Below are 21936 nucleotides of genomic sequence, written 5' to 3'. Positions count from 1 at the left end.
GTGTGCTGTGGCCCTTTTGAACAATGTCTTGATGCAACTTCTTTTGTGTGTGTTCGGGGTGGTTGCTTTCGTAGTTCAGGACTTGGTCTGTGTGTATGGCTTTCCTGTATACCTTTGTGGTGAATTCTCCATTCGGTGTTCTCTGTACCATCACGTCTAGGAATGGGAGTTGGTTGTCCTTTTCTTCCTCTCTAGTGAATCGGATTCCTGTGAGTGTGGTGTTGATGATCCGGTGTGTGTTCTCTATTTCTGTGTTTTTAATGATCACAAAGGTGTCATTCACATATCTGACCCAGAGATTGGGTTGAATTTGCAGTAAGACTGTTTGTTCTAATCTTTGCATTACCGCTTCTGCTATGAGTCCAGAGATGGGTGAGCCCATGGGTGTGCCGTTGATTTGTTCATATATTTGGTTGTTGAATGTGAAGTGTGTTGTGAGGCACAGGTCTAGTAGTTTGAGTATGCCGTCTTTGTTGATAGGTTCAATGGCCTGTTGTCTGTTCTGTATGTCCAGCAGGTTGGCTATTGTTTCTCTGGCTAGGGTTTTGTCGATAGAGGTGAACAGTGCTGTTACTTCGAATGAGACCAAAGTTTCTTCCTTTTCTATGTGTATATTTCTGATGATGTCCAAGAATTCCTGTGTCGATTGTATAGATTGTCTGGATCCGCTGATCAGGTGTTTCAGTTTCTGCTGTAGTTCTTTCGCCAGTTTGTGTGATGGTGTCCCTGGTAGTGATACTATGGGTCTGAGTGGGATGTCTGGTTTGTGCACTTTAGGTAGTCCATAGAATCTGGACGTGTTGTTGCTTTCAGATTTCATTCTTTGTAGATCAAACCTGGTTATCTGTCCATTTTTTTGTAGGTTCCTCAGTGTGTTGTTTATCCTATTGGTGGTGAGCTGTGGGGTGGGGTCAAACTCCCTCTTTTGGTAGGTGTTGGTATCTGCAAGTAGTTGTTGTGCTTTTTGGATGTAGTCTGCTTTGTCCAGGATGACAGTCATTCTGCCTTTGTCTGCTGGTATTATGATTATGTTCTTGTCGTTTCTTAGTGATTTTAGTGCTTCCCTCTCCTTGGTGTTGAGGTTATGTGTTTGTCTTTTCCTTGTTATCAGCGGTACGATACTTTGTCTCACTGTTTGTTGTGTCTCTTCTGTTAGTCCATTGTTCCTGAGTGTGCATTCTAGTGCTGCTAGGAAGTCTGCTGTCTTGGTGTCCCTGTGGTTGTAGTTGAGTCCCTTGGCCAGTATTGTTCTTTCCGTGTCTGTGAGCTGTCTGTGGGAGAGGTTTCTAACCCAGCTGTGTGTTGTGGTGTCCTCTCTGTTGTGTGTTAATTTGGCCATTTTTTCTTTTACTGCTGTTTTTTTGTGGTGAGGGGTCCTGTTCTGTCCTATGGTGACGGCCTGTTCTATGGTCCGGGTCCTTTCCTGATTGGTGGTTTTTGAAATTAACGATTTTTGGCGCGCAATTTCTTGTCTGTATTTGTGAAGTTTGTTGTGAGCGTCTGTAATCATTACCTGAAACAGCGGATCCAGACACTCTATACAGTCAACACAGGAATTCTTGGACATCATCAGAAATATACACATAGAAAAGGAAGAAACTATGGTCTCATTCGAAGTAACAGCACTGTTCACCTCTATCGACAAAACCCTAGCCAGAGAAACAATAGCCAACCTGCTGGACATACAGAACAGACAACAGGCCATTGAACCTATCAACAAAGACGGCATACTCAAACTACTAGACCTGTGCCTCACAACACACTTCACATTCAACAACCAAATATATGAACAAATCAACGGCACACCCATGGGCTCACCCATCTCTGGACTCCTAGAAGAAGCGGTAATGCAAAGATTAGAACAAACAGTTTTACTGCAAATTCAACCCAAACTCTGGGTCAGATATGTGAATGACACCTTTGTACTCATTAAAAACACAGAAATAGAGAACACACACCGGATCATCAATGCCACACTCACAGGAATCCGATTCACTAGAGAGGAAGAAAAGGACAACCAACTCCCATTCCTAGTCGTGATGGTACAGAGAACACCGAACGGAGAATTCACCACAAAGGTTTACAGGAAAGCCACACACACAGACCAAGTCCTGAACTACGAAAGCAATCACCCCAACACACACAAAAGAAGTTGCATCAAGACATTGTTCAAAAGGGCCACAATACACTGCAGTACACCAGAACTGCAAAAAGAGGAAGAGGAACACCTATACAATGTATTCACCAAAAACGGATACCCGCGCAATTTCATCAACAGATGCCTAAGGGAAAGACAATGGAACGAGGACATGCCACAACCCAAAGGACTAGCCACATTACCATACATCAAGAGCATTCTGAACTGACAGCCAGACTACTGCTACCACTAGGACTCATAACAGCACACAAACCAACAGCCACTCTCAGACAACAACTCACCAGAATGAAGGATCCAAAACCCAGCATGAGCAAAACCAATGTAGTGTACAAAATCTCATGCAAGGACTGCACAAAACACTACATAGGACAAACAGGAAGACAGCTAATGATCCGCATCCATGAACACCAACGAGCCACGAAACGACACGACCCGCTATCCTTAGTAGCCACACACACACATGACAAGCAACATGAGTTCGACTGGGACAACACTACTATTATAGGACAAGCCAAACCGAGAACAGCCAGGGAATTCCTAGAGGCATGGCACTCATCCACAGATTCAATCAATAAGCGCATCGACCTTGACCCAATATACCGACCACTGCAACGGACAGCTGGAACTGACAACCGGAAGCGGCAGAGACAAACCACTACAAATGCCGGAGGAAAGATCACAGAAGCGCTTCACAGGAGGCTCCCAAGCACTGAGGATGTCACCTAGACAGGGGACAAAACATCTGCAACACAAATTCCCAGCTCGGCAAACAGAAGAACAACAACGAGCACCCGAGCTACAAATCTTCTCCCAAACTTTGAATATGAGTACCCTGATTGGGGATGTTAATTTGGTCCAAACAGTGAGCCCTGGCTGACAGATATAAACAGGGGTATCACACCTGCACACACACAACATGCGTGCTGGGGAAAAAATAAGCACTATAAAAAAAATGATAAAAAGAAAAAAAAAGAGAAAAAGGAAAAAAATTACAAAAAATAGGGGTGTCAGAGGTTCTGTTGAGTCTGAGAGCTGGCTCTGAGGGAGCTGGATCAGTGTCAAAGATTCTCCGTGTGTAAGTAAAGGGTGACTTGGTGATGGGATACCAGCCTCTGTGGAGTTTTTTTACTGAGGATGACACAGGGTCTGCAGGGGCATATACACTGGTTAAGTAAATGGGCAAAAACTTGGCAGATGAAAAATAATCAGGGAAAATGTGAGATTATACTCTTTGGCAGGAAGAACAGTGGAGCTGAAGATTATTTAAATAGACTGCAGAAAGCTACAGAACAGGTAGGATTTGGGAGTGCTCATGCAGGAATAGCAAAAAATGAGTATTCAAATAGAGTGGGAATAGGGAAAGCCAGTGGGAATGTTGGCCTCTTTTTTTTTGAAGGGAGTGGGGTGCAAGTGTTGGGAAGGTTTTTTGTAACTGTACAAGGCACTCGTCAGATCACAGCTGGAACACTGTGAATAGGTTTGGGCCCTTGATCGAAGGAGGGATATACTACCATTGGGACAGCACAAAGAAAGTTCAATTGGTTTGTTCCAGATATGGAGGGATTGTCTTGTGTGTGGAGAGGTTGAGTCGGTTGGGCCTATGCTCATTGGAATTTAGAAAAATGAGAGGTGATCTAGTGGACTTGACAGAGGAGATGCGGAAAGGTTTCTTTCCCACTTGGGAGAATCTAGGACCAGAGGGCATCATCTCAGAATAAGGAGTTGTCCATTTAAAATAGAGGTGAGGTGGCATCTCCTTTTCTTGGAGAATAGTGGAATTGTATACCACTGATCGCTAAGTATATTCATGGTTAAGACAGAACTTATAGAATGTCCGATGTGTCATTTTTTTGATACTTATCATCGTGAAACATCTCAAAGAGCTTTAAAGCCAATGGAGCAAAGTTTCAATTTATTCTCACTGCAGCGATGCAGGAGCCCCAGTGTTCAATATGCATATTCCCAAAAGCATCTGTTTAATGATCAGGCAGCCTGACTTTTTGTTGTGCTAATTAAGGGATAAATATTAGTCAGACACCAGGATAACTCACCAGGGATATGGCCATTGGGTGGCAGTCATTTGCCTTTGAGACAATGGTGATGTACCATGGTGATCAGCTCATAGTGGTAGGCATCATCTGAGAAGCCTCGGGAGGCCACTCTGATGTCCAAGTCTGCGCTCTTTCTTGCAGATGAGATGCTAGCCTCTATTTTCTCCCTCCACCCCCCCCCCCCCCGGAGTCCTGTTCTAAGATATCTGACTGTTTTATTTTTTTGCTCGTGTCTTCCAATGCCCTTCTGAATAGTCACCCTCCAGACATCATAGCCATCATACTGTCTCTTACCTCTCAGTGTAAGTAGCTTGTGAGAAGTTTAAATATTGTTGCCATATATGTACCCTTGATATCCCTTGACAGGTGAAGGTCAACAACTCATTGTGGCATGGAATATTTTACATTCATTCATAAATACGGGAGCAGCAGTAAGCATGCTCCACCATAATTCCATTTCATTTTCAGCACTTTGACAAGAAACAGAGGCAAGAGACATTGATCCAGTTGATAAGTTGGGTTCTATTCAAATCCATGTCTAAGAGGTAGAAGGAGAATTTTTGCTAACTGATTGAAGTAAATAATGATTTCTAAACGATGGTATCTTTATCGATCAATCAGTTGCAATAATAGTGATGTTAAAACTCACACAACACCAGGTTATAGTCCAACGGGTTTAACTGGGAGCACTAGCTTTCGGAGCACTGCTCCTTCATCCTGCGTTGTGTGATTTTTAACTTCGCACAGCCCAGTCCAACACCGGCATCTCCAAGTCAATAATATTGAAATTTAAGTTGACATTTGGACTGTCTATGTTCATGCTTTCTGTTTATCAGCAAAACACAAGTCTGTTCTAATTGAATAAAACTGTAAAACTGAGATCTGAGTAAACATGATAGGATCAGGCCCCTTGTGCCCTGCAGCTTCATTCATTAAGATCTGATTGTTTTGAATTCCACATTCTCATCTGCCCCGATAACCTTTCATTCCCTTACCAAACAAGAATCTGTCTTAACTCTGCCTTGATAAGTATTCAATGATTCCCCTCATCCGTGAAATACAAGCAGCAGTGTGAGCTAGCGTTGTCTATAGGTTCAAGTTTAGAGTGGTGCTGGAAAAGCACAGCAGGTCAAGCAGCATCTGAGGAGCTGGAAAATCGACGTTTCAGGCAAAAGCCCTTCATCGTCTATAGGTTATCTTGATGTAAGAGAATTTAGCAGGACCTCCGTGTCAGTTCAGTGTTTATAATTCTAGAGCTTTGGCTTTAGTGAGATTTTAATTGAAAGGATATGCTATAAGTGTAAACAGGATGGATCCTTGGAGCTGCTCGATTAATGTTTGATCAAAACTTGCCATCAGTTTCAAATAATTCTGGCAAAACCCAAGGGTTGCTGCCTTTTGTCCTTGTCCATAAGTGTAAACGATAAGTTACCTGATTGCAAAAAGTAGAGAAATTAACTTCCAAGAAAGAGGGATCTTTGCTGAGTTGGACAGCCTGAACCCAGGAGGCAGTATGAGTACGGCGACAATTGCCTATACTCGAGAGCATTAGATAGGGGCCAGATGTACTTGGATTGTGATGCTGCTCATAGCCATGGTCAGTAAGCCGATGGACAGAGATACCTCTTCACTTGCAATCTCAGTGAAAGCCTAAGGGAAGGATGGGATAAAAGCCTTGTAATTTAACTGAAGAAAAGGGAACAGAATTGCAGGAAAAATGCAGCTTTGTTTTTTACAGTTTATTGCTTTTATGATCTGAACGCACATGAAATAGAATTCATCTGACACATTGATAGTCAGTGAGGAGAAGAAGGGAGTTGGAATGTATTCTAACATAAATTTTTGTTTCTTTATGTAAAGGGAACTGATGCAGAACATTATTTCAACAAACTGAGTGAAATCTGCTTAATGTATTCACTGTGGAAGCAGCCACATGTCAGAAAGCCTTCCACATTTTAATTTGCTAAAGACCCTGTACAACATCATTTGTTTCAGTATGCAAAGATGACTCAGGTGCTGCTCACCCATTTGCATATTTGTTGCACATTGGAATCGATATATATTCATTGCAATTGTTTCATGTCACCTCTGACCGCTTTCCTTAAGGGCAGTACAGACTATGGTTAACATGGTAAGGGTACACTCTCTATTTTTCTACTTTGATTCACCTGCAGGGACCAAGTGACATTCTAATAACAAGCTGCTGAACTGAGAATATGTTTTTACAAAGCCAGCCTCTCCCATGAAGCTGGTCTGATCTAGCTGGGGGGCTGAATTTCACAGGTGCTTGATAACTGGTTGTGAGATGGGGCAGGGTTTGTATGGGCTGAGGGGGTGTTGGACAGTACTGTCATGATGTCATGTCATTTTCCAGCAGTGGAAAATTGGCACAGAACCCAAAGTCCACTGGAGGCACTTGGCCAGTTAAAGGCTTCAATCTACCTTTGCTGACATTTGCCTGGTGGCTAAGGGCCCCAGCTACATTGGGAGACCATGAGGTAAATCCTGGCAACTTAGTCTTCTTTGTGCCCTCATCCCATTGAGGGGTTTTCCTGCTGCAATAACCTTCACTCCAGTGAAAGCAGTGATATCCTGCCCCCTCCACCATTGTCACCAGTGCCTATGTGACTGGGCCCCTGGCATCACCAGATCCCAGATGAGTGATCCCATAAGGTGTATCACCCTTAATGATCCCTCGATTTTAGGTGTTGCCCTGTCAGTGGCAATGCTAATGCTGCTGACTCTCTGATGGGATTGGCAGCTTTAGGGTCAGGAGCCTTAGAAGCAGCGAGAGGAGGTAGCTATACCAATCAAAATGTATCTGCAGTGAAGTTTCAGCCTGTAACTGAGAAACGTTTCCTTTTAGTTTTCCTTTCTCAGTGAGCATGAAGGCGGGCAGCACTTGACTGGGTGAACGGCTGAGCTTTACACATGGCGTTGTTGCCCAACCAACTGGGAGGTCCAGGCACCGGCAAACGCTTCTCCCTCTGGTGAGAGGGAAGATTGGAGAAGGGGCAAGGGTGCATTGTGATGTGGTGGGGTTTTGGAGAACAGTGTAAGAAATCTAGTTCGGGTCCATGGAGAGAAACCCTCCATAGAACTTGCCAAAATGGGCTTGGCTGATTTCTGTTCAAATTCAGTCTTGAATATGAATTGATTTCATGACTATGAAATCTGTTTATGTCTAAATTTTAAACAGCTACTTAAGTTTGGTTAGTAGACAAGCAGGAGGCTGGAAGAACACAGCAAACCAGGGAGCATCAGGAGGTGGAGAAGTCGACGTTTTGGGTGTAACCCTCGTGATGCTGTGTGGTTTGCTGTGTTCTTTGAGCTTCCTGTTTGCTGCCTTCAGATTCCAGCATCTGCACTTTATTTCTGTTTCTATTTAGGTTTGTTTCTCTGAAACATGGGCATTCCTTGATTTTTGTAGAAAGGTAGAGACATCTTACCAGCAGAGTAGTAAGAAAGTCAAATACGCATTATGTTACTGGATTTGGGAATATTCAGACTACCACCACCATCTAATGGCTGTTTAATCATATCGATTGTAACAGATCCAGAGGCAAGCTCAGCAGTACCTCCTCCAGAGAAAATCTGCTTCAGCAATAAATGCTATCATTGTCAACACGCGTATATCCTGAGATGTATATACTTGTTAAAAATGTCCACCTCTTTCCTCAGCGTTCAAGCGCAGTCTCCCTGTAGGTGCTAGCTGCAGTTCACTGCCACCTGTTGTACGCACAGGAAATCAGACCACACACCTTCACTTACTCAGCGTGGTGCTACACCGTGTACCCATAGGGAAACAGACCACACACCTTCACTTACTCAGCACGGTGCTACATCGTGTACCCATAGGGAAGCATAGCACACACCTTCACTTACTCAGCACGGTGCTACACCGTGTACCCATAGGGAAGCATAGCACACACCTTCACTTACTCAGCACGGTGCTACATCGTGTACCCATAGGGAAGCATAGCACACACCTTCACTTACTCAGCATGGTGCTACACATTTCTCAAAGTGAAAGATGAAACAATTTATCGTGATTGTTCACCTGTTGCATTTCATTGTAATAGATAAGATTGGGAGTTTTTTTTAAAAACTTTCCTTTGTGTTAGATGAGCAGATTAGGAAATGAATGAAGTAAGTGCGGTGAATGGGCTGCAACATGTGAGGGTGATTGTTCACTTGTTAAGACAATACGAAATAATAATAGGTGGAGGCCATTCAGCCTATTGAGCCTGTTCCACCATTCAATAGTATCATAGCTGATCCGACATTCCTATATCCCCTCTCCGGCATTTTGCCTGTAATCTTTGATCAAGAATCTCTCTATTTTAGGCTGAAATATACACAAGGACCCACTCCTGGGGGAAGGAGATCCAAAGACTGATGAGAAGAAATTCATCCTCATCTCAGTCTGAAATTAGTGCCCCTTTATTCTGAGATTACACCCTCTGGTCCTAACTCCCCCTTGATGGGAAACATCCTCTTAGCATTGACCCTGTCAAACCCTTAAGTATCCGATATGTTTCAATGAGATCATCTCTCATTCTTCTAAACTCATGTGAGTAGAGTTCAAACCTGTTTAACCCTTTTTAAACCTGTTTAACCTTAAATATCTGTATGTTCATTACATTAGTTTCAATTGATACCAGAGTGAATATAGTTGTAGCAGAGATTAAAAAAGGATCTGAAATTAATCAGAAAATGTGGTATTTCACAAAGATCTGACAGCGTAAGAATAAACAAAAGTAAGTTAATATTTTAGTTTGACAAGTAATAAAGCAAAATGTGATCTATATTTAAGTCTGACTAGCAGTTTTTATGCATTCATTCTTGAATTATAAAATCATAGAATCCCCACAGTGTGGAAATAGGCTCTTTGGCCCAACAAGTCCACACTGACCCTCTGAAGAGTATTCCACCCAGACCCAGTCCCTTTCCCTATCAGTGTACATTTCCCCTGACATGCACCTAACCTACCCATCCTTGAACACTATGGGCAAGTTAGCATGGCCAATTCACCTAACCTGTACTCAGAGTCCTAGAAATGTACAGAACAGAAACAGACCCTTCAGTCCAACCCGTCCATGCCAACCAGATATCCCAACCCAATCTAGTCTCACCTGCCAGCACCTGGCCCATATCCCTCCAAACCCTTCCTATTCATATACCTATCCAGATGCTTTTTAAATGTTGCAATTGTACCAGCCTCCACCACTTCCTCTGGCAGCTCATTCCATACACGTACCACCCTCTGTGTGAAAAAGTTGCTCCTTAGGTCTCTTTTATATCTTTCCCCTTGCACCCTAAACCTATGCCCTCTAGTTCTGGACTGGCCCACCCCAGGGAAAAGACTTTGTCTATTTATCCTATCCATGCCCCTCATAATTTTGTAAACCTCTATAAGGTTACCCCTCAGCCTCCAACGCTCTAGCCCCAGCCTGTTCTCCCTATAGCTCAAATCCTCCAACCCTGGCAACATCCTTGTAAATCTTTAATGAATCCTTTCAAGTTTCACATCATCCTTCCAATAGGAAGGAGACCAGAATTGCACACAATATTCCAACAGTAGCCTAACCAATGTCCTGTATAGCCACAACATGACCTCCTAACTCCTGTACTCAATACTCTGACCAATTAAGGAAAGCATACCAAACGCCGCCTTCACTATCCTATCTAGCTGCGACATCATTTTCAAGGAGCTATGAATCTGCAGTCCAAGGTCTCTTTGTTCAGAAACACTCCCTAGGACCTTACCATTAAATGTATAAGTCCTGCTAAGATTTGCTTTCCCAAAATGCAGCACCTTGCATTTATCTGAATTAAATTCCATCTGCCACTTCTCAGCCCATTGGCCCATCTGGTCCAGATCCTGTTGTAATCTGAGGTAACCTTCTTCGCTGTCCACTACACCTCCAATTTTGGTGTAATCTGCAAACTTACTAACTATAGCTCCAAAGTTCACATCAAAATCATTTATATAAATGACGGAAAGTCGTGGACCCAGCACCGGTCCTTGTGGCACACCACTGGTCCAATCTGAAAAACAACCGTCCACCACCACCCTCTGTCTTCTACCTTTGAGCCAGTTCTGTATCCAAATGGCTAGTTCTCCCTGTATTCCATGAGATCTAATCTTGCTAATCAGTCTCCCATGGGGAACCTTGTCAAATGCCTTACTGAAGTCCACATAGATCACATCTACCGCTCTGCCCTCATCAATCCTCTTTGTTACTTCTTCAAAAAATTCAGTCAAGTTCCTGAGACATGATTTCCCACGCACAAAGCCATGTTGACAATTCCTAATCAGACCTTGATTTTCCAAATACGTGTGCATTCTGTCATCTTTGGATTGTGGGAGGAAATCGGAGCACCTGGAGGAAACCCACGCAGACGCGGGATGAATGTGCAAACTCCACACAGAGTTGCTCGAGGCTGGAATCGATCCTGGGTCCCTGGCTCTGTGAGGTAGCAGTGCTAACCACTGAGCCACTGTACCACCTGGAAACATTTTCCACAGTGTTTCAAGAAACACATTTTCATACTTACTGATTTTTTTTTGATGACTTCAGTAAACAGTCTAGCACACAGGACTGTGGACAAGTTGAGGGATATGAAGGAAGTGAGCAAATTGTGAGAATGAACCATATCAGGCCTGTACTTTGTTTTGTGCATACAAGGTTGCAAAATCAAACCTTTCAGTAGTGACTGTGAAATATCATGTAAGTAAGAGAGGAAGTGGTGGAGACTGGTACAATTACAGCATTTAAAGGGCATCTGGATGGGTACATGAATAGGAAGGGTTTACAGGGATATGGGTGAAGTGCTGGCAAATGGGACTAGATTGGGTTAGGATATCTGGTCGACATGGACGAGTTGGACCATAGGGTCAGTTTCTGTCCTGTACGTTTCTATGACTCTGTGACTCTGTATGGAGGTGTGGCTATGGTGGCTGGCTGAGGAAATGACATTCAGTAGATTGCAGGACTTCCTTGAGACGTGCCAACTGAAGTCACGGTAGCATGATTGCATTGTAAGACTGTAACCACAATCCAGTTATTTTCAGTCTCCCTCGAAATGAATCAAACTTGGCTCATTTAACACTTTGTGTTTGCTCCTTCAGTGTGTACCTGCTGTGACCTTCGCTGTGCAATTTTGGGCTGAAGTAGCGGTTTCTGCAAACTAGCTGGGGGAAGGGTTTAGAGGGGGCAGATTTCTAGAATCTGGGGAGCTTTTTGCATCAATTCATAGAAGGCCCAGCAAAGGGTAGCACAGTCTGCATGTGGTTGTGAGGAAGGAAGCCAGGCAAGTGTTTGATGTGACAGAGGGGGGGGATCATTCAGGTAATAATGACCACAACATCGTATGGAGACAGTGAGGACTGCAGATGCTGGAGATCAGAGTCGAGAGTGTGGTTCTGGAAAAGCACAGCAGGTCAGGCAGCAGCTAAGGAGCAGGAGAATCAATGTTCAGGGCATAAACCCTTAATCAGGAAGCCCTAATGAAGAGTTTATGCCTGAAACGTCCATTCTCCTGCTCCTCAGGAAGCTGCCTGACCTGCTGTGCTTTTCCAGCACCACACTCTCAGCAACGTGGTATGGTTCAAATTTGTTCTGGACAAGGTAAAACGTGACCTGTGAAAGACAGCTATGAATTGGGGGAAGGTAGATTTTATTAAAATAAAGCAGGATCTAGCCACTGAAGACGGAGAACAGTTCCTTGCAGGTAGATCATCAGTGGAGTAGTGTGGGGCATTCAGAAAGGAGCAATAAGTTCAGAGAATCCTGAATATCTAAGACAATTCAAGACTGGACAAAGAAGAAGAGTAGGGCTTTTAGCAAGTTCAAAGGGAGCAATTCATCTGTGGCCATAGAGGATTATAGGAAATGCAGGAGAAAACTGAAGAAACTAAAATATTTTATAAATACATTAAAGGAAGAGGTTAACCAGGGAAAAGTTAGGGACCATAAGGGCAACCTGTGTGTGTAGCCACAGGATATTTGAAAAGGGTTGAATGAATACTTCACTTCAGTCTTCACTCTCTGGAAACGAGTGTATAGGTAGGTACGGAGTTCAGGAAAAGGAACTGTGAGGAACTTGCACAGTTTGATATAGGAAATGGCGGGGAGGGGGGGGTGCAGAGGTATTGGAGGCTCTGTCAGGCTTAAAAACAGACAAATCCCCTGGGCCGATGTATTACATCCCAGGCTGCTGTGGGAGGTGAGGCAGGAAATTGCAGGGGCTCTGAAACCAATTTTTAAACTAGTCACAAGGGTGGTGCCAGAAGATTGGAGAACAGCTTAATGTGGTTCCACCTTTTAGGAAGGGTAGTAGAGATGAACCAGGAAATTACAGAGCAGTGAGTCTTACGTAAGTGGTAGGGAAACTATTGGAGAAAATTCTGAAGGAGTGAATTGCCCAAAAAATGTTTTAGAATTTTTCGAAAATGTGATCAAGTGTGTGGATGAAGGAAGTTCAGTTGATACAGTGTATATGGATTTTAGCAAAGTTTTGGATAAGTCCCCACACAGGAGTCTAATTGAGAAAGTTAAAGCACATGGAATTGAGGGAATCATGATGGATCAGTAACAGGACACAAAAGGTAGTGGGAGAAGGCCGTTTGAGTGACTGGAGGCGGGGGTCCAGTAGTGTACCACAGTACTGGGACCATTTCTGTTTGTTATATGTGTAAGTGATATGGATGAAAATGTGGTGGGCATGTTAAATAAATTTGCAGATGACACCAAGATTGGTAGAATGGCTAAAAGTAAAGAAGATGGTTGTGGGTTACAGGAAGATATAGTGGGTTGGTCAGACAGACAAACCAGTGGTAGATGCTATTTAACCCTGATAACTGTGAGTAGATGCACTTTGGAAGAAGAAACAAGATGAGGGAGTATTTAATGATTGGCAGGAGACTGGGTAGCTCAGGGGGACAGAAGGATCATGGGGTAATTATCCACAAATCCCTGATATTGTTGGAGCATGTGAATAGGATTGTTAAGAAGGCATATGGGACACTTGCTTTTACCAATTGTGGGATTGAGTGTAAGAGCAAGGTGGCAATGTTGGAGTTGTACAGAGCATTGATCAGGCCCCAGCTGGAGTACTGTGTGCAGGTCTGGTCACCTCACTACAGGAAGGGTGTGATAGCATTTGAGGGGGTACCGTGGAGGTTCACCAGGATGTTGCCTAAGATGGAGAAATTGACCTATAAGGAGAAACTAGTTAGGCTTTGATAGAGCAGAGAAGACTGGGGTTACGATTGAGGTGTATAAAGTAATGAGGGGGATTGATAAGGTGAATAGAGAGCAGCTATTCCCCGTGGTGGAGGGGTCAATCATGAGAGGGCGTACTTTAGGCTAAAGGGCAGAAAATTCTGAGGGGATTTGGGAAAAAAAACATTTTCACTCAGCGAATGCATTGCCTAGGAAGGTAGTGGAGGCTGGAAACCTTACAACCTTTGAAAAATATTTGGATGAGCACTTCAAATATCTTGACACCCACAGATATAGGACAAGTGCAGGAAATTGGGATTAGCACACTGTTAGTGATAGTTATGTCAGTGCAGACTCAACAGCACAAAGGACCTTTTCTATGTTGTCTGAAACTATAAATGATATTTACTACATTTAAGCTGAGGGGTTTAAGGTGAAAATGATACTGATTTCCTCTACTTTGTCAAATTGTCATGACATCACTTCCTGAGCGTGCAGCTGCCTATCTCCAATACATATTAATTTGTTTGCAGAAAACTCTGTGGTTTTGCATGAGGCAGGAAGAAGAATGGTTTTGTAACCACCACTTCTCCTGTTGGTGACTTAACTGTTGTAGATTTGTTCGTGTTAGCTCAAAGGCGCCATTTTAGGAAGGTATATCTGGCCACTCGTTCTTATCAGGTAAAAAACATTTTGGCAATTCTAGGCAGTTAGTGCAAAGCTGATTATAGCAAGGACTTCAAAAGTGAGCAGCAAATGTGTGTTGTATTATCATCCATGCTTTGATATCATTCTGAGATATATGCAAACTGTATTTTGTATTGAAGTGATAGATCAATTTCATCTCATGTGATAGTGTTGCTTTGCACTGTGAAGCCGATTTTGGGGAAAAAGCAACGAACAACCTTCTGATATCCTGGCTGATGTATTGTGCTTCACCACGTTTTTCAGTGTAATAAAGTGAGCAGGTGTTACTGGTAGAGTGGCTGTTGTGATTTTATATTCAAAAGGTGCTCTAAAAACCATTCTGAAGTGATATAGTTGGGCAGTGATGATCATAAAAACATTTTGACATTCAGTGTCATCTTAAACTGAAATTAGTATAAAAAAGCCTAACATTAATTATTAATGGTTCTGAGAGTATCAAATAACTAATTGTTAAGTTGGTAATTGGATTGGGAGTGTAAATTTAAAAATAACAAACAGCCTGTTTGCGAAAACACCTTAGTAGCAAAACCAAACTTCAAATTATTTAAACTGGTGTAATTATAATGCAAAGATCAGTTTTCATTGGTGTGTGATATCATACCAGTGCTGTATTTGTTTTACTGTTCTGTGTTGGGGCCTGTAAATAATTTGACAATGAACTGGTTTTGACCCATGGGTGTATGGAGGGATGGAGCCTCTCTACAGGAGATCAAAAATGACTCCACAAAAGTAGACCTCACTAATTCAAGCCCATCTCATGTTCCATTTTAGTTTTGAATTCATATTTTTTCTATTTGTAGGTTTTGCACTGTGCTATAATTTTACTGAAACAACTGATGAGCCAGTTGATTAAAAGCACTTCTCTCTGCAGTATTAAACTACTGCCCATAATGAGAGAGAGTGAAAATGATTGTACTAAAGTGTAGTTTAATTATCGTGAAGTCCCCATTTCCCAGATTCACAATAGGGGATCAGTAGGGGGATTTAGGGTTATGGGGAAAGGCAGGAAATTTGGCTTAAGGGATTTCCAATCAGCCATGATCCTATTGAATGTTGGAGCAAGTTTGAGGGGCAGAATGGCCTACTCCTATTCCTACTTCTTATGACATTATGGTCTTAAAACATCTGAAATTCGCCTGTAACTGGTACCTAAGATTCGATTGGAGAATGCAGGATGCTTAGGATCTCTGTAACAGGGACTTGCCCGTCCATTTCCTGACACAGTAATAATGGATCTAATGCTTTATTAAAGCGAGTTCAAGACCAGCCTTGAAGATTCTCCTATGTGCTGACAGTGAGAATTCCCAGATTCACATGGGAACCGTTTTTTTGCATGGCTTGTAATTAATACACAGTGATGAATTGAGTTCACCCAGCCGCCACCTGTATTTCCCACTAACCATACCCCTCATTCTCCATAGCTCCTTATTCTATAGCTAAACCATTTTTGTTGTAAGTGCAGATAGTCATTGTGCAATATTTTGATATTTTGACCAGTCCTATCTGTCCATCTTCCTTCCCACCTATCTGCTCCACCCTCCCCTCTGACCTATCACCTGCATTTACCTATCGCCTTCCCAGCTGCCTACCCCCACCCTCCCATTTATCTGTCAGCCCCCTTTCCCGCACCCCCTCCCATTCCTGATGAAGAGCTTACACCTGAAACGTCGTCTGTCCTGCCCCTTGGATGCTGCCTGACCTGCTGTGCTTTTCCAGCGCCACCCTTTTCAACTCTGACTCTCTAGCATCTGCAGTCCTCACTTTCCCCTAGTAAAGGTTGCAGGGCAGGTAATGTGAAGCAGCTGGACCATGTGGGAACTAGTGGAGAGCTGTGTAGTCCTTAGTAATAATGTCTGCAATAAATATCTGCAGCTTGAGAAACTCACATTCTGAGTTGATGAGCTGGAGTCTGAATTTCAGAAACTGCGCATCAGAAAGCGGGGAGGTTATGGATACATTTTGTTCTGGGGGAAGGCAATCCTCTTAGACTTGATATTTTTGAATTTGGTGAAAGTGAGGACTGCAGATGCTGGAGATCAGAGTCTAGATTAGAGTGGTGCTGGAAAAACACAGCAGTTCAGGCAGCATCCGAGGAGCAGGAAAATCGACGTTTCGGCCAAAAGCCCTTCTTCAGGAATGAGGCTGGGAGCCTCTGGGGTGGAGAGATAAATGGGAGGGGGTGGAGCTGGGAAGAAGGTAGCTAAGAGTACAATAGGTGGATGGAGGTGGGGATGAAGATGATAGGTCAGAGAGGAGCGTGGAGCGGATAGGTGGGAAGGAAGATTGACAGCTGGGACAGGTCATGAGGAAGGTGCTGAACTGGAAGGTTGGAATTGGGGTAAGGTGGGGGCAGGGAAAATGAGGCAACTGGTGAAGTCCACATTGAGGCCCTGGGGTTGGAGGGTCCCGAGGCGGAAGATGGAGCATTCTTCCTCCAGGCGTTGGGTGGTGAGGGAGTGGAGGTGGAAGAGGCCCAGGACCTGCATGTCCTCGGCAGAGTGGGAGGGGGAGTTGAAATGTTGGGCCGCGGGGCGGTGGGGTTGATTGGTGCAGGTGTCCTGGAGATGTTCCCTAAAATGCTCTGTGAGAAGGCATCCAGTCTCCCCAGTGTCAGTGGTCAGGACCTGGAAAGTGGAACTGTAAAGGAGGCAGATAAGGGGATTCACAGGGTGACACTGGAGAATGTTCAGGCCTTGCAGTTGTCCAACAGGTTTATGGCCTTCGCAGCTTCTGAAGGTGCAAATAAAACTGAAGAAGCGATGAATGAACTGACCGTGATACCATGATGCAATGAGCCAGTCAAGTGTGGGAGTTAAAGAAAGCTGTGACATGATATGGCAAGGATTTGTGTTTTGTGGTCCACCTATCTGCCGAGGACCTAGAGAGGGACTAGAAAGAGGCTCCGCTGAGGGAGTAGGAACAGCTAGAGGCTAAACTAAAGCAGAACCACAAAGATCATACCTCCAAATTGCTACTTGAACCATGAGCAAATTTGAAGTAGGATCATGGCTCAAACATTGGTGTTTGAGAAATAGTTTAAATTCAGGGGTCACTGACATCAAGACAGGGAATGAGAGATCTCCCTTCATTGAGATCGTCTCTGTCTAGACCACAGTGGGACCAGAGTACTGACAAGTTACATGACTCTGCCTCAGAGAGGGCTTTAAATACTGGGGAATTAACAGGAGGGGAAATTTGGGACATTTATGAGAAAGGAAAAAGCAATTGTATAGGGTAACAACAAGGTAATAATATAGAGGACAGCAAGAAATAAAAATCAAAAGAACTGCAGATGCTGTAAATCAGAGACAAAAACAAAAATCAGAGTTAACGTTTCTGAGGAAGGGTCATTCGACCTGAAATGTTAAATCTGATTTCTCTCCATAGATGCTGCCAGACCTGCTGAGCTTTTTCAACAATTTCTAGTTTTGTTAGCAAGAAATGTACACTTCTAAGAATATTGTATAATTGTAAGAGTTTACTAGAAATAAAATAAGGTCACAAGGAAAAATGATTAAAAAAAACAGAATTACAGATTATTTTTTGTTATGAATGCTGTGTGCATTCATTGAATGAATAGATGGCACAAGTAGGAATAAATGACTCTAATATAAGTCATCACAGGGAAACTGGAGCAAGGTGACCAAGGCTGGGACCTGAGTATTTAAATGTACTTGACATTTTGGAAGAACAGGAGGAAGGGAAAAGGAGCTGGGACAGCTTGGAGAATAAAGGATGAAATCAGGACAGAGTATGGATTAGAGAAGGTAAGGATGTAGAATCAGTTTGTGTGGTAATGAGCAACCACTAAGGAAAGAAGTCACTGACGGAAGTACGTTTATCAAGGCCTAGCAGTAGCTATACAGTGGGATATAGTATGTATCAAGAAACATTGGGTTTACCAGAAAGGTATCGTAATAATCATGGATGATTTTAATTGTCACATTGATTGGACAAACAGATTGGCAACAGTAGCCTGGACAATGGGATCATGCAGTGTATTTGAGATCATTTCTTCAAGCAGTACAACCTACCAGGGACCAGGCTATTTTGGACTGAATACTGTGTTATTTTTATTCATTCATGCGATGAGAGCGTCGCTGGCTAGGCAGCAGTTATTGTTCATCCGTAATTGTCCAGAGGGCAGTTAAGAGGCAACCACACTGCTGTGGGTTTGGAGTCACATATAGGCCAGACCAGGTAAGGATGGCAGTTTCCTTCCGTAAAGGTCATTAGTGAACCAGGTGGGTTTTTCCGACAATCAGTAGTGGATTTATGGTCATCATGAAACTCTTAATTCCAGATTTTCTTTTTATTGAATTCAAATTCCATCAGCTGTGTTGGGATTTGAACCCAGGTCCCCAGAACATGACCTGGGTCTCTGGATTAATACCACTGTTAGTCCAGCGATAATACCACTAGGCCATTGCCTAATGAGACAGGATAAATTAATGAATTCACACTAAAGGGTCTTACAGGCAAGCATGATTACTACATAATGGAATTAGATTCTGTTCTGATGATGCCCACGTCAACAAGGGGTCTCTGAAACCTCTACCTTCTTCCTCAACCGAGGATTCTCCAGCCAGGTGGGACCCATCTCCCTCACTTCAGCCCTTACTCCCTCTCTTCCCTTCCACATTAGTGATAGGGTCCCCCTTGTCCTCACCTACCATCCCCCCAACGTCCATGTCCAGAGGATAATTAGCTGTCATTTCCATCACCTCCAGTGGGATGCCACTGCCCGACACACAATTCCCACCCCTCCCTCATCAGCCTTCCACAGGGACTGAACCCTCCAGGACACCCTGGTCCACTCCTCCTTCACCCTCAACATCTTCCCACAGCCTCCTGACACCTTCCCCTGCACCCACAGAAGATACAACCCCTGCCCGTTTACTTCCTATCTGTTCAGTATCCAAGGCACACTTTCCAGATGAAGCAGCACTTTCCCTGCACTTCGCACAATCTAATCTGCTGCATTCGCTGTTCACAGTGTGGTCTCCTCTACACTGGGGAGATGAAATGAAGTCTGGCTAACTGCTTTGCGGGATATCTATGTTCTGTCCAAAAAGGCTGACCCTGAGCTTCCAGTTGCCCGCCACTTTGACACACCACCCTATTCCCTGGCCCACATGTCAGTCTCAGGCTTGCTGCAGTGCTCCAAAAGCACCTCATTTTCCATTGGGAACCCTGCAGCCTCCTGGACTCCATATCGAGTTGAACAGTTTTAGGTCTTGAGCACCTTTCCCCATGTTTTCCCCCATCTCCACACACCAGGCCTTGTTACCACATGGGGCTGCTACCACACACACAACCCATTGTCAGCCAATATTAACCAGGGAAAGAGTAGGGGCCATATGGGAGAAACCTGTGTGTAATGCTGCAGGATATTGGAAAGGTGTTAAATGATCCTTCTCTTCGTTCTTTACTCTGGCGAAGGTGAACGTGGCTACAGAATTCAGGAAACAGGACTGTGAGGAGCTTGCAGAGTTTGACTTAGGTAATGGGAGGTATTCGAGTCTGTTAAAAACAGGTTTGGTTTGAAAACAGCCAGGTCCCTTAGCCCAGATGAATTGCATCTCAGGCTGTATTGGGAGGTGAGGCAGGACATTGCAGGGGCTCTAACACAAATGTTTAATTCCTGCCTGGCCACGGTGGGAGTCTCGGAGGACTGGAGGATGACTAGTATGGTTCCATTATTTTTTAAGAAGGATGGAAGAGATTTATCAGGAAACTACAGACTCTGGTAGAGAAAATATTGGAAAAAATCTGAAGGAGTGAATTAATACCCACTTGGAAAAGCATAAGTTAATTAAGATTAATCAGCATGGCTTTGTCAGAGGGTGTGATCAAGTGCGTGGATGAAGGAGGTTCAGTCAATGTAGCTAATACGGAATTTAGCCAAGCTTTTGAGGAGACTGATTGAGAAGATTAATGCGCATGGAATTGAGGGACTCTTGGTGAGATGGATCAGAAACTGGCTTAGGGTTTTGGGCACAAGGTAGGGTAGGGACACAAAGGGTAGTGGTAGAAGGCTGTTTGAGTGACTGGAGGCTGGTGTCCAGCTGTGTACCATAAGGATCAGCACTGAGATCTTGATTGCTCGTTATCTACATAAATGCAAGAGATGGAATTGTGGGGGGAATGTTCAGCAAATTTGCAGATGACACGAAGATTGGTAGGGTGGTCAATAGTAAAGAAAATGGTTGAAGGTAACAGGAAGATATAGATGGGTTGGTCAGATAGGCAGATCAGTGGCTGATGCCATTTAACCCTGATAAATGTGAGGTGATGCACTTTGGAAGAAGAAGCAAGATGAGGGAGTATTTAATGATTGGCAGGAGACTGGGTAGCTCCGAGGGATCTCAGAGAAGTTACAAACAGATTCCTGAGATCAGCAGGGCTTGTGAAAAGGATAGTTAAAAAGACACTTATTTTCATCAGCTGTGGGATTGAGTATAAGAGCACGGAGGAAATGTTGGAGTTGTACAGAGCATTGATCTGGCCCCAGCTGGAGTACTGTGTGTAGGTCTGGTCACCTCACTACAGGAAGGATAGCACTGGGGGTGGGTACAGAGAAAGTTCACCAGGATGTTGCCTGGGATGAAGGTATTGAGCTATAAGGCTTGGATTGTTTTCTTTAGAGATTGTGATGTATAGGTTTATGAGGGGTATGGACCGGTGATTAGACAGCAGCTGTACTCCTTGGTTGAGGGGGTCAACCACAAGAGGACACAGATGTAGGGTAAGGAGCAGGAGATTTGGGAAAAGTTTCATTCAGAGGGTGGTAGGAATCTGGAATGCACTGCCTCACAACCTTTAAAACATATTTGGATATGTACTTCAAATATCATAATATTCAAGAATATGGGGCTAGTGCAGTTTTAGGGCTGGTCATATTGGTGCAGACTCAATGCGCGATGGCCCGAAGGGTCTTTTTTGCACTGTGTGAATCTATGAACAGCAGCTATTCATACCCACAGACTGACTATTACCCACTCTTTTGACTGTCCAACTGTTTTCCTGCTCTTTGAGCTCTATCTCGCCTATCATTTAAATTCCCCTCCTCCTCACCCCAGCTTCTGTGTAAAAGCCTTCCTTTTCCAAACTACCGTTGCTTCTGAAGCAGGGTCACTGGACCCAAACCTTAACTCCGCTTTCTCTCAGATGCTGCCAGAGCTGCTGAGATTTTCTAGTAATTTCTGTTTTCGTTTCTGATTTCCAGTGTCCACAGTTATTTCAGGTTTTTTGATGGAATTACAATTGGTTTTGAGGGTGAGAAATGTGGGTGCAGGACTAGTGTCCAATGCTTGTAGTTACATTTCTTCTGTCATCGCTGTCTTCATAAAGTAATGTGATCTGGGAAATGGTTTAAAAAAACTGATGGTAGAGAAGCAGTGGCACATGTTCAAGGAGATATTTAACAATCTCACTGAGGATATATTTGACTGAGGAAGAAAATCTCTTAATGGACGGATGTACCATCTAGGCAAACTAAGGAAGTTGCAGTTGGTATCAGAATGAAAGAAAAGATGTGTGGTGCTGCAAAATTAACAGCAGGCCAGAAGAATAAGGGCAGTTTAGGAACCAGTAAAGGATGACTAAAAGAATAATGCAGAAGGAGAAATGAGAGTGTGAGAGAAAACTAGCAAGAAATGTAAATACAGAGAGAGCATAGACGCTTCTACAAGTTCTAAATAGAAAACAATAGCTGAAGTGAGTATTGGCCCCTCAGAGGGTGGAGATTAGGGAATTAATAATGGAAATCAATGAAATGGGAGAGGCT

The 21936-nt window shown here is 43.6% G+C and overlaps 1 protein-coding gene across 7 annotated transcripts in view; it reads left to right on the top strand.

Moving 5' to 3' along the window:
- The window catches only part of dock8 (dedicator of cytokinesis 8), a 273640-nt gene that overhangs the window by 52346 nt on the left and 199358 nt on the right, over positions 1-21936 (top strand). Inside the window, exon 1 of one of the 7 annotated variants that reach the window (XM_072590894.1) lies at positions 14090-14120. The exons of the other annotated variants lie outside the window; for them this stretch is intronic. The gene's annotated coding sequence lies outside the window, so the exon portion shown is untranslated. Of the gene's footprint in view, positions 1-14089; positions 14121-21936 lie in introns of those variants that run through there. 7 annotated transcript variants of the gene reach the window in all.

This window comes from Chiloscyllium punctatum, chromosome 2, assembly GCF_047496795.1.
Source record: "Chiloscyllium punctatum isolate Juve2018m chromosome 2, sChiPun1.3, whole genome shotgun sequence".
Taxonomy (NCBI): Eukaryota; Metazoa; Chordata; class Chondrichthyes; order Orectolobiformes; family Hemiscylliidae; genus Chiloscyllium; species Chiloscyllium punctatum.
The sequence above is the reverse complement of the archived record's forward strand: the minus strand, read 5'-3'. Positions and strand labels throughout refer to the sequence as shown.